General features: G+C 43.1%; 1 protein-coding gene across 2 annotated transcripts in view; it reads right to left on the reverse strand.

Moving 5' to 3' along the window:
- The window catches only part of Ubap1 (ubiquitin associated protein 1), a 33050-nt gene extending 27001 nt beyond the window's left edge, over positions 1 to 6049 (reverse strand). The window contains exon 1 of one of the 2 annotated variants that reach the window (XM_048420314.3): positions 5837 to 6049. The gene's annotated coding sequence lies outside the window, so the exon portion shown is untranslated. The remainder of the gene's footprint in view (positions 1 to 5836) is intronic. The other variant, XM_048420312.3, reaches the window with a different exon arrangement.
- Positions 6050 to 14051: the final 8002 nt, after the last annotated feature.

Here is a 14051-nt window from a genome sequence, read left to right on the forward strand (position 1 = left end):
CAGCTACTAGGAACGCAGAAGGGAGAAGCGCTTGAGCCCCTGGGTCTAAGACCACCCTAAGCAACATAATAAAGCACTTTTTATAAAAGAGGTAAAAGTCAGTTCAAGGCTGAAAAGTCCAAACAGCTTCCATGAAGACCTCACTGTGATAGCAGCACCTGCCATCACACAGTGAGACAGGAAAGCAGCAGATGAAGACAGGCCAATTCTGCTGGGGTTTTGTTGTTTTTTCGATACAGGGTTTCTCTGTAGCTTTGGAACCTGTCCTGGAACTTGCTCTATAGGCCAGGTTAGCTCTAACTCACAGAGATTCATTTGCGTGTGCTACCACCTCCCGGCATGTTGTTTTTTAATTATTTGTAAGTATGTGTCCACACACAGGTATGTGCACATGACACAGGTGCCCGCAGAGCCTAGACACCCATCACTGGAGCTGCAGTTAAACACAACTGTGAGACTCCTAAGTGTGAATGCTGAGAATCAAAGGCAGTCCTCTAAAGAGAACAAAAGCTCTTATCCAAGAGTCATTCCCCCACCCCCTTTGTTCCTGCTCTTTTATGATCAGGAACTTTAAGGCTCTAACTGGCATTTCATGGGAAGTAGTTCATTCTTCCAAGGACAGCACGCCCAATGGCCTAGTCTCTACTACTAGGCTCCACTTTTTTTTTACTTCTTGGTTTCTTCCTTTTTTTTTTTTTCTTTTCAGACAAGATATCATTTTGTATCCCTGGTTGGCCTGAAAGTAAATATATTACAGATCAGGATGAATTGATAAAGATTCACCTGCTTCTCTGCCTCCTGAGTGCCTTTTTTCCCCTTTCTTCCTCCACTCCCCACCCCCAATCTTCGGAGACAAGTCCAGTCTGGCCCCAAATTAACTATGTAACCACAGATGACTGGTCGTCCTGCCCCCGCTTCCAAAGTGCTGGGATTACAGGTGTGCATCTTATTCCATGCTGAGGACCAAACCCAGGGCTCTGTGTATACCACACAAGCACTCTGCCAACTAAGCTCCATTCAGCAGACTCAAAAGGCCGGGATGAGGATGCAGCTTAGTGAGTAGAGTGCTCACCTGGAGAGCATGAGCAGGAGGTCTACTGACCTCCTGAGGGCACCAGGCATGCACACGGTGCACATTCCATACATGGGCACTCACACATACACATAAAATAATAATTTAAAAAAAAAAGGAGGGGCTGGAGAGATGGCTCAGTGGTTAAGAGCATTGACTGCTCTTCCAGAGGTCCTGAGTTCAATTCCCAGCAACCACATGGTGGCTCACAATCACCCATAATGAGATCAGGCATACATGCAGGCAGAATGCTGTATATATAATAAATAAATCTTTAAAAAAAAAAAAGGGAGCCAAATGATGGTGGTGCACATCTTTAATTCCAGCACTTGGTTAATTCCAGCACTTGGGAGGCAGAGGCACGCGGTCTCTGTGAGTTCAAGGCCAGCTTGGTCCAAGACAGCTGGGGCCACACAGAGAAACCCTATCTTGGGGGGAGGGGTTATAAAAGACAGAAAAGCTCATTTCATTAAAATGAGTTTTTAGCAAGATGTGGGACTGCACATGTAGTCCCAGCACTTGGGAGGCAGAGAAGAGTACACTGGCTAAAGTTCAGGCCAGTCAAAGCTATGTAACCAGACCCTGGCTCAAAACTAAGGCTGGCAAGATGACTCAGCAGTTGCCACCAAGCCTGATGACCAGAGTTCAAACCCCAGGATCCACATGGTGGAACAAACCAACTCCCATAAATTGTCCTCTCACCTCGAAACATGCACTCGGTCATATAATTTTTAAAAAAACAACATAAAAAAAAATCATGGGCTACTCACACCAGAAGGCATAAACAGAATAAAAAATGACAGTCATAAAATATAGGAAGATATTCATAAGTCATACATTAAAAAATAATTAAGCTGTGGAGTGGTGGGGGGCAAACCTTTAATCCCAGCACCTGGGAGGCAGAGGCAGATCTCTGTGAGTTCAAAGCCAACCTGGTCTACAGAGTTCCAGGACAGGCTCCAAAGCTACAGAGAAACCCTGTCACAAAAATCAAAAAGACAAAACAAAACAAACAAACAAACAAAAAATAAGCTGAATGTGTGGTGTTTTACACCTGTGATTCCCAACCTGAGAAATGAAGGCAGGATTAGGAATTCTAGGTCAGCCTGGGCTACATCAAGACCCTCTCTCCAAAAGATAACCGGAATAAATAAAGCAATCTTACTCAACCAGGAAAAGAAATAACCCAAAAAAAAAGACAAAAATAAGATATACAAACTTCCCAGAAGTACAAATTGCCAACAAATACATGAAAACAAGCTCAACTTTAGGAAATACCAATTTAAAAATCACACAACAGATACCATCTTAAGCCCCCTCCCCAAATCAGAAAACAGTTTAAGTTTCCCAATCTCAAGTGCCAAAGAGGAAAATGAAGCAACACAACACATACTGGCAGCCTCTTGACTCAGTCATCACAAGATTCCACCAGGAGCCAGTGCAGTGACTCAGACACTGCAAGTGTTTAGTAAGCATCAGTAACTGATACTGAGCAAAGCATGGTGAGGCAGAAAGAACAACTGGAAGTCTGAGGCCAGCCTGGTCTACATAGGGAGCTCCAGGCCAGCCAGGGCTACACAGACACTGATTAAGAACCAATATAGATGCAAGAATACGTGCGCCTGGTGGTGCTGGTGGTGGTGGCGGTGGTGCACGCCTATAATCCCAGTGTGAGAGACAGAGGCAGGCGGATCTCTGTGAGTTCAAGGTCAGTCTGGTCAACAGAGCGAGTTCTAGGACAGACAGGGCTACAGAGAAACCTTGTCTCAAAAAAAAAAAAAACTTAATATAAGAGAAAAAATATATCTCAGTGCCTATATTCAGAAATATTGATACATTTACAATGCTGAAAATATTCAAAAGAACTTGTATCATTACTTAAACTTCAGGAACCCTAAGCTTTTGGGGCAGTAGGAGAGGTAAAGTCTCACTATGCGGTTCAAGGGGATCCTGTACAACTCAGAAGTGCTGAGATGACAGGAACATGACACCACTCCTGATAAATTTTAAATGCCATAGCAAAAGGTAAAAGAGGAACCCACACCTGACAACCTAAGTTTGGTTCCTGGAACCCACATGGGGGGAAGGAAAAAACCAATTCCTGCAGGTTGTTCTGACTGTCCTGGAACTGTTTCCAGGCTGGACCTCAAACTCAGAGATCCACCTGCCTTGGCCTCCCTGAGTGCTAGATTAAAGGAGAGCGCAACCACCGCCAGGACATGGTCATTTAATTTTAAAAACTAAATAGGCAGGGCTGGGCAGTAGTGGCGTACACCTTTAATTCCATCACTTGGGCAGACAGAGGCCAGCGGATCTCTCTGAGTTCAAGGCCAGCCTGGTTTACAAGAGCTAGTTCCAGGACAGCTAGGACTGTTACACAGAAAAACCATGTCTCGAAAAACCAAAAAAAAGAAAAGGAAAAAGGCTAAAGACACAAGTGACATTTGTCAAAGAAATGTGCACTGATAATCACTGACAATGCCTATCTACTGTACCTTACTAGGATCAAAAGGAAAAATAAAGCCAGCCAAGTGTGGTACTGGTAAATGCCTTTCATCCTCAAACTCTCTCGGCAGAGGAAAGAGGGTCTGAGTCTTTAACCAGTCTGGTCTGCAGGGTTCTAGGTCAGACAGAGTTACATACTAAGAAAGTCTCAAAAGAAAAGGAAAGAGGGGTGTTGGAGAGAGAGCGCAGAGGTCAAGAGAGAGCACTACCTCCTCTTCCAAAGACCCAAATTCAAGTTCCAGCACCCACACAGAACCTTACAACTGTGAAATTCCAGTTCCAGAACACTCTCTTCTATGCACAGACATACATACAGGAAAGACACCCATACACATACACACATAAATAAACTAAAAAAATAAAATTAAAAAAGGAAACAAAAACAGACACAGAAAATGTCACAATGAAGTAAAAAGTTTTAAATACTAAAAAAAAGTTTAAAAAATTTCAGCTGGGCGGTGGTACTGCACTCAGGAGAGGCGGGGGATCTCTGTGAGTTCAAGGCCAGCCTGGCTTACAAAGCGAGTTTCAGGACAGGCAAGACTACATAAAGAAACCCTATCTTGAAAAAAAAAAAGTAAAAATTCAGGAGTTTTTGTATTTACATACTACAATCTTTGTAAATTAAAACTTTTTTCTCCATGAGGCCATAGGTTAGTTACCTGCTATGCAGCGACAGGGGCATTTACTAGAGAACTACTAATTCTCCTGTCCCATAACTATGACGCACTGATGAAACATACAGTAGGTTTTCAGTAACAGAATGAATCAGAAACAAAAACTCAATCTATAAAACTTCACTTATGATACCTAACGCAATCTTTTTCTTAGTGACTTTAGACATTTTGTGTTCTTTGCTTAAGATAATACGGAAACTTTCAGTTTAACTAGGAAGAAAAATGTTTATAAACCCAGAGATCATGCCTTTAATCCCAGCACTCAGGAGGCAGATGCAGGTAGATCCTCTGTGTGTTCGAGGGCAGCCTGGTCTACAGAAAGAGTTCCAGGACACTAGGGCTATACACAGAAACCCTGTTTGGGGGAGGGGGGGATGTTTTAGGCTGGGTGTGATGGCAGGTGGAAAAATACAAATTTTGTAGATTTACTTATTTTATGTGTATGAGTGTTTTTGCCTTCATGCTGTATACATGCACCACACTCCTGCCTAGTGGTCATGGAGGTCAGAAACAGGTTTCATAGCTCTCCCCTGGAACTGGAGTTATGGATGAATGTGAGCCACCATGTAGGGACAGAGCTGAAATCAGGTCCTCTGCATGAATAAGTGCTCTTAATTGTTCAGACCCTAAAAAGAACTATTTATCAATGAAAATGAAATACCTTGCTTTATCATCAAATCTGAAAAAAAATTCAACAGAGAAGCATCCACCATATTTATTCAAATTCCCAAATACTAACAACTAGGACTGAAGAAACAGATAAAGCACTAAGAATGAAAACTAGAACATTATATGTAATACACGACAAATTTTGGGTTACAACACACTATGATGTCTAAAAAGTACCAAAATCTTACTCCAGTTCAACACAAAAAAATTTTTAAGCAATCATATTTCTAAGTCTCAAGTCAGAAAACAATTACATGAGGTCAAGGGTCGCTGGTTAAAAGCAAATGCTTGGCTTAAAAGACAGACTTGAGGTTGTTTATGAGACCCAGGTGGGTAACCCAGGTATTTCCACCCAGGGAAAAAAAAAAAAGGAAACTCTAAGGAAGATCTAGCTAGAGAAGACCAGACAATACCAAAGATTCCCTCCGAAAGCATTCACCCTGGTCTGATCTCTTTTTCTCCCTCATCTCATCGCCTAATTAACTAAATGCTCACATTACAAGCTCGCCCTCAACTCCCCAGCACTCTTTCTTTACTAAACCTGGGTTCCGCTCCTCGACCTACTCTAGCTCCCACTGAGCTCCCACTAGAAAGGCAGAGAGGTCTACTGAGTCCGTCTCCTAGGAGAGATTTAGTCCCCTTAATCCCAACTCATTTGCCCGCACCCCGTCTGCCGTCTGCCCTCCGCCCCTTCAACTCCGGTCCCGTCACTCTGACCCTTCGCCCAGAATCCGCCCTAGACGTCGGTCGCCGTACGGCTCTTTCTCCTTCCCTTCCTGGTACTCCAGCTCCTTTCATTCCGCGGGGCCCCCAGGCACCGGGTCCCCAGCTTCCCTCCTCCACAGTCGCCCGGTACCGGCCCCTTCCCCCAACTCCGCCCCTCTCCCTCTCACCCAGAGACAGGCCCCCTCACCTGAATGCCGCTGCCGTCCAGAAAGCTGAAAGGTGCTGGCTCCGCCCGGCCTCCCGGGCTCAGTCCCCGCCTGGCTCCCGCTGCCCCTAGGGAGAGCGAACAACCCCCATTCCAACTCTATCCGCCCCGGGCCAGACCGTCACCGTAGCCACCACCAGTACCACGGCCGCCATGTTGAAGGCCTACTTCCCTCCTCCTTCCAGCCGTCGCTCCGCCCCATTAGGCGTCTGACATCATGGCGTTGAGCCCCACCCGCCCGGACCAATGGGAGGAGCCGACAGTGACGTAACTAAATCCCTCTTCGGAAGTTGAAGGATTCCTGCAACCAGGAGCTTTGATTGTGAAATGACAACCCTGATGAACCAGGGAAAGAAAGGAGGGGTCACTGACAGGATAAGACTCAGGGTTAGAGACAGGGCCCAAGCGAGAACCCTAGAGACTTGAATCGCGAGGGCACACCCAAAGGCTTAGCCGTGAATCCTTAGAAATTAGAAAACCTCTAAGACTCCGGTACCGGTTTCACCCTTGTCAAGTCTCACTTTCTGCATTTACTCTTGGGTTTTGTTGTTTTTCAGACAGGGCCTTATGTATCCCAGACTCACGTTTATAAACAAATTGTCTAAACAGTAACTCTAAATGTCTCTTCAGTTTTAACATCCATTACATTCAAACCAGAAATGCAATCCCAAAGCCGTCACTGCTTTCTGTGTAACTCGACACCTGAGGAAATAGCTTCAGGGAGAACTCACAATTGTTATTAAATGATTTTTTTTTCTAAAATTTCATGATCATTGGAAAAATTAGAGCATAAAAAGTTAACTCTTGCAGGGCAGTGGTGGCGCACGCCTTTAATCCCAGGACTGGTCTTGAACTCACAGAGATCTGCTTGCCTCTGCCTGCTGTGTGTTGGAACTAAAGATATGCACCACCTGCCAAGACTATGAAAATAAAACCTTAAGAGAAGGAAGGGAGGAGAAAGGCAGAACAAAAGAGAGAGAAAAAAATAAAAAAAGAAAAAGAAAAAAAAGAAAAAAAGAGAAGGGAGGGAAGGAGAGAGTGAGAAAAGGAAAGAAGAGAGAACATAGTGGTTTGAAGGGAAATGGTCCCCATGGGCTCACAGAGAGTGGCACTATTAGGAATTATGGTTTTGGTGTAGGTGTAACCTTGCTGGACAAAGTGTGTCACCAGGACCAGGCTTTGAGGTCTCAGAAGCTCAAGCCAGGACCAGTATGTTTCTGTCTCTTCCTGCTTCCTGTGGATTCAGATGTAGAGCTCTCAGCTCCTCCAGCACCATGTCTGTCTGCTTGCCTGAATGCTTCCTGCTATGATGATAATGGATGAAACCTCTGAACTGTCAGCCACCACCCTCACACGGACAGACAGGTGATGTTTACAGCTTTGCTCCTTTCAGAGTTGAATGCCAGATGTTTCCTTCTGGTTTCCAAGATGGTGTTATTATATCTAAAAGTTTCCTTGCCCCAAGATAGTGAAATACACAAGTTGCCTCAAATAGTACAAATACATGGGCAACTGAATGCTATGCCAGGACAGCAAAGTCCCTTGACTGCCTTGTGAGCCCAGTGTTTAGAGTTGGCAGTGGAGTCTCATCATCCCTCCCTCTCCCTCTGTGTTAGAGTTTTATTGCTGTGAGAGACACCATGACCACACTCAGCCAGATTTTTTTAAATCTATCTATTGCTTTAATTTTGTTTTACATTCCAACCACAGTTCTCCCCCCACTCTCCTCCAGCCCTCCTCACTTCCCACCCTAGCCCACCTCCCATCCACTCCCACCAGGTAAGGGCTCCCATAAGGAGTCAACAAAGCCTGGCACATTAAGTTGGGGCAAGACCAAGCCCCTCCCCCTGCATTAAGGCTGAGCATGGCATCCCACCATAGGGAATGGGCTCCAACAAGCTAGCTCATGCACCAGGGATAGATCCTGGTCCTACTGCCAGTGACCCCTCAGATAGTCCAAGTTTCACTACTGTCTCCCACATATGGAGGATGTAGTTCCATCCCGTGGAGGCTCCACAACTGTCTGTCTAGTGTTCCTGAGTTTCCACAACCTTGGCTCAACTGTCTCTGTAGATTTCTCCATCATGATCCTGACCTCCCTTGCTCATATGCTGGTGCTTTGTTGTAAATCTCTGCATCTGCTTCCATCAATTCCTGGTTGAAGGTTCTATGATGACAATTAGGGCAGTCACCAATCTGATTACAGAGGAAGGCCAGTTCAGGCACCCTCTCCACTATTACTAGGAGTCTTAGCTGGGGTCATCCTTGTAGATTCCTGGGAATTGCCTTAGTACCAGGTTTCTCCCTCCATAAAGGCTCCCTCTATCAAGATATCTCTTTCATGGCTCTTCCACTCCATCCCACCTCCCCTTGACCATCCTGCTCCAAGGAATTCAACACCCTCACACAGACATACATACAGGCAGAAAACCAATACACATAAATAAAAATTATTATTAAAAGATTAAAATGTTAGCCGGATGGTGGTGGCACACAACTTTAATCCCAGTACTTGGGAGGCTGAGGATGTAGCTCAATGGCAAAGTATCGCCTATTATGTGGAAGGCCCTGGGCACCATACACAAAATCACAACTTGTGTATAAGGACAGAAACCAATGATACCCTGAAGAAGTTAAAAGATGAAATATGGCTGAGTGTGGTGTCACACCTTTAATCCTAGACTCAGGAGGTAGAGGTAGGCATATCTCTGAATCTCAAGCCAACCTGATCTATATAACCAAGATCCAGGTCAGCCAGAGGGTTCCAAGGTAATTGGAACCAAGCCTTACATGGTAAGACCCCGTCTCAAAACCAAAACAAGCAAAAACATGTAGAGTGGGGTCGGAAGTGAAGATCTGTGGTTGAGTGCATGCTTACAACACACAAAGCCCTGAGTTCTGCTCCCGGCCCCAAAATGAATACTAAAAGTAAGTATGATTTGTCCCTGTCTTTTTTTTTTATAGAGTTTCACTATTATAGCCTAGAACTTGCTTTGTAGACCAGGCTGGCCTTGAACACACAAACCAACTCCTAGTTTTATTTTGTAGTCTTACTTATTTGTTGTGTGTGTATGAGTATGTGCACATGTGAAAGTTGAATAAAAAAAAAGAAATAAAAAGGAAAGGACTGTCTGCTCCCAGGTATGGTGGAGGAGAACGTTTATTGTAGATAAAAGAGAGAGCATAGACAGAGTCAGAAATATCTGGGGGGTATGATGACGGGGATGAACGACAAATACTAGGTGCAGTAGGAAAGAGGGCAAAGGTACAAAAGGCACCTCAACCATTTGTCGGAAGGATTAAGACTCAACAAAAGTAAGAAGACAATTTGTAGGAGTTGAATTCCTCCCTCCACCATATGGGTCATGAGAACCAAACTCAGGTGGTTAAGCTTGGCAGTATGTGCCTTTAGTCACTAGACCATGACTTCATTTTATGCCTTTTATTTTATTTTATTTATATTTTATGTATGAGTGCTTTGTATGCCAGGGGAGGGCATCAGATCCTATTGTTGATTGTGAGCCACCATGTGGTTACTGGGAATTGAACTCAGGACCTCTGGAAGAGCAGCCAGTGTTCTTAATTCTTGAGCCATCTCTGCAGCCATTATTTTGTTTGTTTTTTTAAGACAGGGTCAGTTGGACATGGTACACATTTAATCCCAGTATTGGGGAGGCAGAGACAGACAAATCTGAGTTCAAGGTCAACCTGATCTACATAGTTAGTTTCAGACATGTAGAGAGACTCTGTCTCAAAAAAAGGGGGAAAAAAAGGAGAAAAAAACGAAAGTTAGAACAAAATTCTCACAGTTCGCCAGGTGGTGGTGGTGCTCACCTTTAATTCCAGCACTCAGGAGGCAGAGGCAGGATGATCTCTGTGAGTTTGAGGTCAGTTCTATTCAAACTAGTTCCAGGACAGGCCCCAAAGCTACAAAGAAACCCTGTCTTGAAAAAACAAAAACAAAAACAAAAAAATTCTCACAGTTCTGAAAGTCAGGAGTCCTAGGTCAAGGTGTTGGTGGGAGTAGTTTCTTCTCTGGCTCCTCCTTCGTGGTAGGTGTGGTTTCTCCCCGCCCCCCAAGCTTCCTCTTCCCACTGTATCATCTGTCTCCTGTACACTCACATCCATGTGTGCATCCAAGTTTGCCTTACAATGAGAATATGAATCGGATTGGGCTAGCGTGCACCCAACAACCTCACTGCAATTTAATCATCACTCTAAAAGCTGTCTTTTCTAATCATCCAGTTTGATGGATTAGGTTCAAGGCTTCAGTATAAAATCTGGGAACCTACACTGTAGCCAACTTTTTCTTTTGGGCCACCAACCAGCTCCCAAACCACGACATGGAGACTTGTTATTAGTTGGGAATGTTCAACCTTAGCTTAGGCTCCTTTCTTGCTAGCTCTGATATCTTAACCTGTTTCCCTTTATGTTTTACCTAGGGTTTTTTATCTTTCATTCCTTCTGTATATTTTACTTTCCTGCTGTCTCCATGGCTGACTGGAAGCTGTCTTGCTTCTGGCGCTGGCATGTTCCTCTCTGTCTCCCTTGTTCTCTTTTTTATTGCCTCTCTCCTCTTATTTAGTCTCTCTGTACACCAGCCCCACCTATCCTCCCCTGCCTAGCTATTGGCCACTCAGCTTTTATTAGACAAGTCAGGTGCCTTAGGCAGGCAAGGTGAAACAGCAACACATCTTTACACAATTGAACACAGGCAATGCAGATAAATAAAACACAGCTTTACATAATTAAAGTAATGTTGCACAGCCAAGCAGTTGTGGCACATGCCTTCAGTCCCAGGACTTGGGAATCAGAGGCAGGCAGATCTCTGAGAGTTTGAGGCCAGCCTGATCTATAGAACGAGTTCCTGGACAGGCTTCAAAAACTTCACAGAGGCTGGGCGGTGGTGGCGCACGCCTTTAATCCCAGCACTTGGGAGGCAGAGGCAGGCGGATCTCTGTGAGTTCAAGGCCCCTGGACTACAAGAGCTAGTTCCAGGACAGGCTCTAAAACTACAGGGAAACCCTGTCTCGAAAAACCAAAAAAAACCCCAAAAACAAAAACAAAAAAAAAAAAACCAAAAAAAAAAAACACACAGAGAAGAAATCCTATCTTGAAAGGAAAAGGTAATATGCTGCAACATAAACAAATGTAACACATCTTTGCCTAGTTAAAATAATATCCCAATCTAATTAGATACAATCTAATTCATTACAATATATACTTACCAGAGAGAATGCAGCACAGGAGACACTAAATAGCCAAGTAAACAAAATAACTCAACCAGTTTATCATAGTCAGGTACTCAGACATATTCGCTATTATCTAACACCAGAGAGTCCCAAATTGCAAGGTCTCTCAAAGGGATTTCCTCAATTCCCTAGAGCCAATATGCATGAAGTTACCTATCTTGCTGTATTCTTTTTTTTTGTCTTGCTGTATTCCTAATTCAACACCATAAATTATCAATCTTCATGACTTTACCAAGGAGTTCTTTGAGCAAGATCTGTTGGCTGATTCATTTCTGTCAACTTCTTGCTTTCTTGTCCTCTGTGGTGTGGGTTCAAGGTTGTCCTCATTTCTCCAAAGTATCTTCTTTCAGTTGATGAAGGAAGCTCCAAAGTGGATTCTTTCTGCACCTGTGAAATCTCATTTGCCTCCAGTTCAAAATAACCCATATGCCAAAGAGCTACGGTGGAGCATAGCTACTCTGTTCAGCTTCACTAATAACAGGACCTGATGCTGACTATTGAGAAAAGGGATCCATTGGCAGGACCTGGAGGTGTCCAAAGTCATACTAAACAGCTGAGCCTCCAGGTTATGGAAAATAGAAGTCTGCATGGTGGTTGTCATAGGGAATTTTTTAACTGATTTTATTGAGCTCTACATTTTTCTCTGCTCTCCTCCTTTCCCTTCCCCTCCACTTCAACCTTCTCCCATGGTCCCCAGCTCCCAATTCACTCAGGAGATTCTGTCTTTTTCTACTTCCCATGTAGATTAGAACTATGTATGTCTCTCCTATGGTCCTCATTGTAGTCTAGGTTCTCTAAGATTGTGATTTGTAGGCTGTTTTCCTTTGCTATATGTTTGAAAACCACTTATGAGTGAGTACATATGATATTTGTCTTTCTGGGTCTGTGTTACCTCAATTGACAAATTGTAACAAATTGTATTACTCAATATGATGTTTTCTAGATCCATCCATTTGCCTTCAAATTTCAAGATGTCATTAATTTTTCTGCTGCGTAGTACTCCAATGTGTAAATGTACCAATTTTCCTTATCCATTCTTCAGTTGAGGGTCATTTAGGTTATTTCCAGGTTCTGACTATGACAAACAAAGCTGCTATGAACATAGTTGAGCACATGTCCTTGTGGCACGATTAAGCATCCGTTGGATATATACCCAAAAGTTGTATTACTGGGTCTTAAGGAAGGTTGTTTCCTAATTTTCTGAGAAACTGCCATACTGATATCCAAAGGGGTTGTACCAGCTTGCATTCCCACCAGCAGTGCAGAAGTGTTCCCTTTTCCTTACAACCTCTCCAGCATAAGTTGTCATCAGTGTTTTTGATCTTGGCCATTCTTACAGGTATAAGATGGAATCTCAGAGTTGTTTTGATTTGCATTTCTCTGATGGCTAAAGATGTTGAGTATTTCCTTAAGTGTCTTTCAGCCATTTTAGATTTCTCTGTTGAGAGTTCTCCATTTAGGTCTGTACACCATTTTTTCTTGGATTATTTGTTCTTTTGATCACCAATTTCTTGAGTTCTTTGTATATTTTAGAGACCAGACCTCTGTCTGATATAGAGTTGGTGAAGATCTTTTCCCATTCTGTAGACTGTCGTTTTGTCTTGTTGACTAAGTCCTTTGTTGTACAGAAGCTTTTCAGTTTCAGTCGGTCCCATTTATTAACTGTTTCTCTCAGTGTCTGTGTTGCTGGGGTTATATTTAGGAAGCAGTCTCCTGTGCCAATGCATTCAAGTACTTCCCACTTTCTTTTCTATAAGGTTCAGTGTGGCTGGTTTTATGTTGAGGTCTTTGATCCATTTGGACTTGAGTTTTGTGCATGGTAATAGATATGGGTCTATTTTCATTCTTCTACACGTTGATATCCAGTTATGCCAGCAGCACTAGTTAAATATGCTTTCTTTTTTCCATTTGATATTTTTTGCTTCTTTGTCAAAAATCTGGTGTTCGAAGGTGTGTGGATTAATATCCGGGTCTTTGATTCAGTTCCATTGGTCCTCCTGTCTGTTTTTATGCCAATATCAGACTGTTTTCTGTACTGTAGCTCTGTAGTAGAATTTGAAGTCAGGGATTGTGATGCCTCCAGAAGTTCTTTTATTGTACGGGATTGTTTTGGCTATCCTGGGTGTTTTGCTTTTCCATATGAAATTGAGTATTGTTCTTTCAAGGTCTGTGAAGAATTTTGCTGGGATTTTGATGGGCATTGCATTGAATCTGTAGATTACTTTTGTTAAGATTGCCATTTTTACTATGTTAATTCTACCTACCTAAGAGCATGGGAAATCTTTCCACTTTCTGGTGTCTTCTTCAATTTCTTTCTTCAAAGATTTAAAGTTCTTGTCATACAAGTCTTCCACTTGTTTGGTTAGAGTTACTCCGAGATATTTTATGCTATTTGTGGTTATTGTGAAGGGTGATGTTCCTCTGATCTTTTTCTCGGCCTATTTATCATCTGTGTAGAGGAGGTCTGCTGGGTTTTTTTTGGGGGGGGGGGGGTTAATCTTGTATCCTGCCACATTGCTGAAAGTGTTTATGAGTTGTAGAAGTTCCTTGGTAGAATTTTGGGGGTCGCTTACATAAACTATCATATCATCAGCAAATAGTGAGTGTCTAACTTCTTCTTTTTCAATTTGTATCCCTTTGATCTCCTTTTGTTTTCTTACTGCTCTAACTAGAACCTCAAGTACTATATTAAATAGATATGGAGAGAGTGGACAACCTTGTCTTGTTCTTCCTGATTTCAGTGGGATCGCTGTGAGTTTCTCTCCGTTTACGTTAATGTTGGATGCTGGCTTGCTGTATATTCTCTTTATTATGTTAGGTATGTTCCTTGTATCCCTGCTCTCTCCAAGACCTTTATTATTGTTCTATTTTGTTAAAAGCTTTTTCAGCATCTAATGGGATGATCATGTGGGTTTTATTTTTCAGTTTGTTTATATGGTGGGTTA

The sequence above is a fragment of the Myodes glareolus genome, chromosome 16 (assembly GCF_982192425.1).
Source record: "Myodes glareolus chromosome 16, mMyoGla1.1, whole genome shotgun sequence".
Lineage (NCBI taxonomy): Eukaryota > Metazoa > Chordata > Mammalia > Rodentia > Cricetidae > Myodes > Myodes glareolus.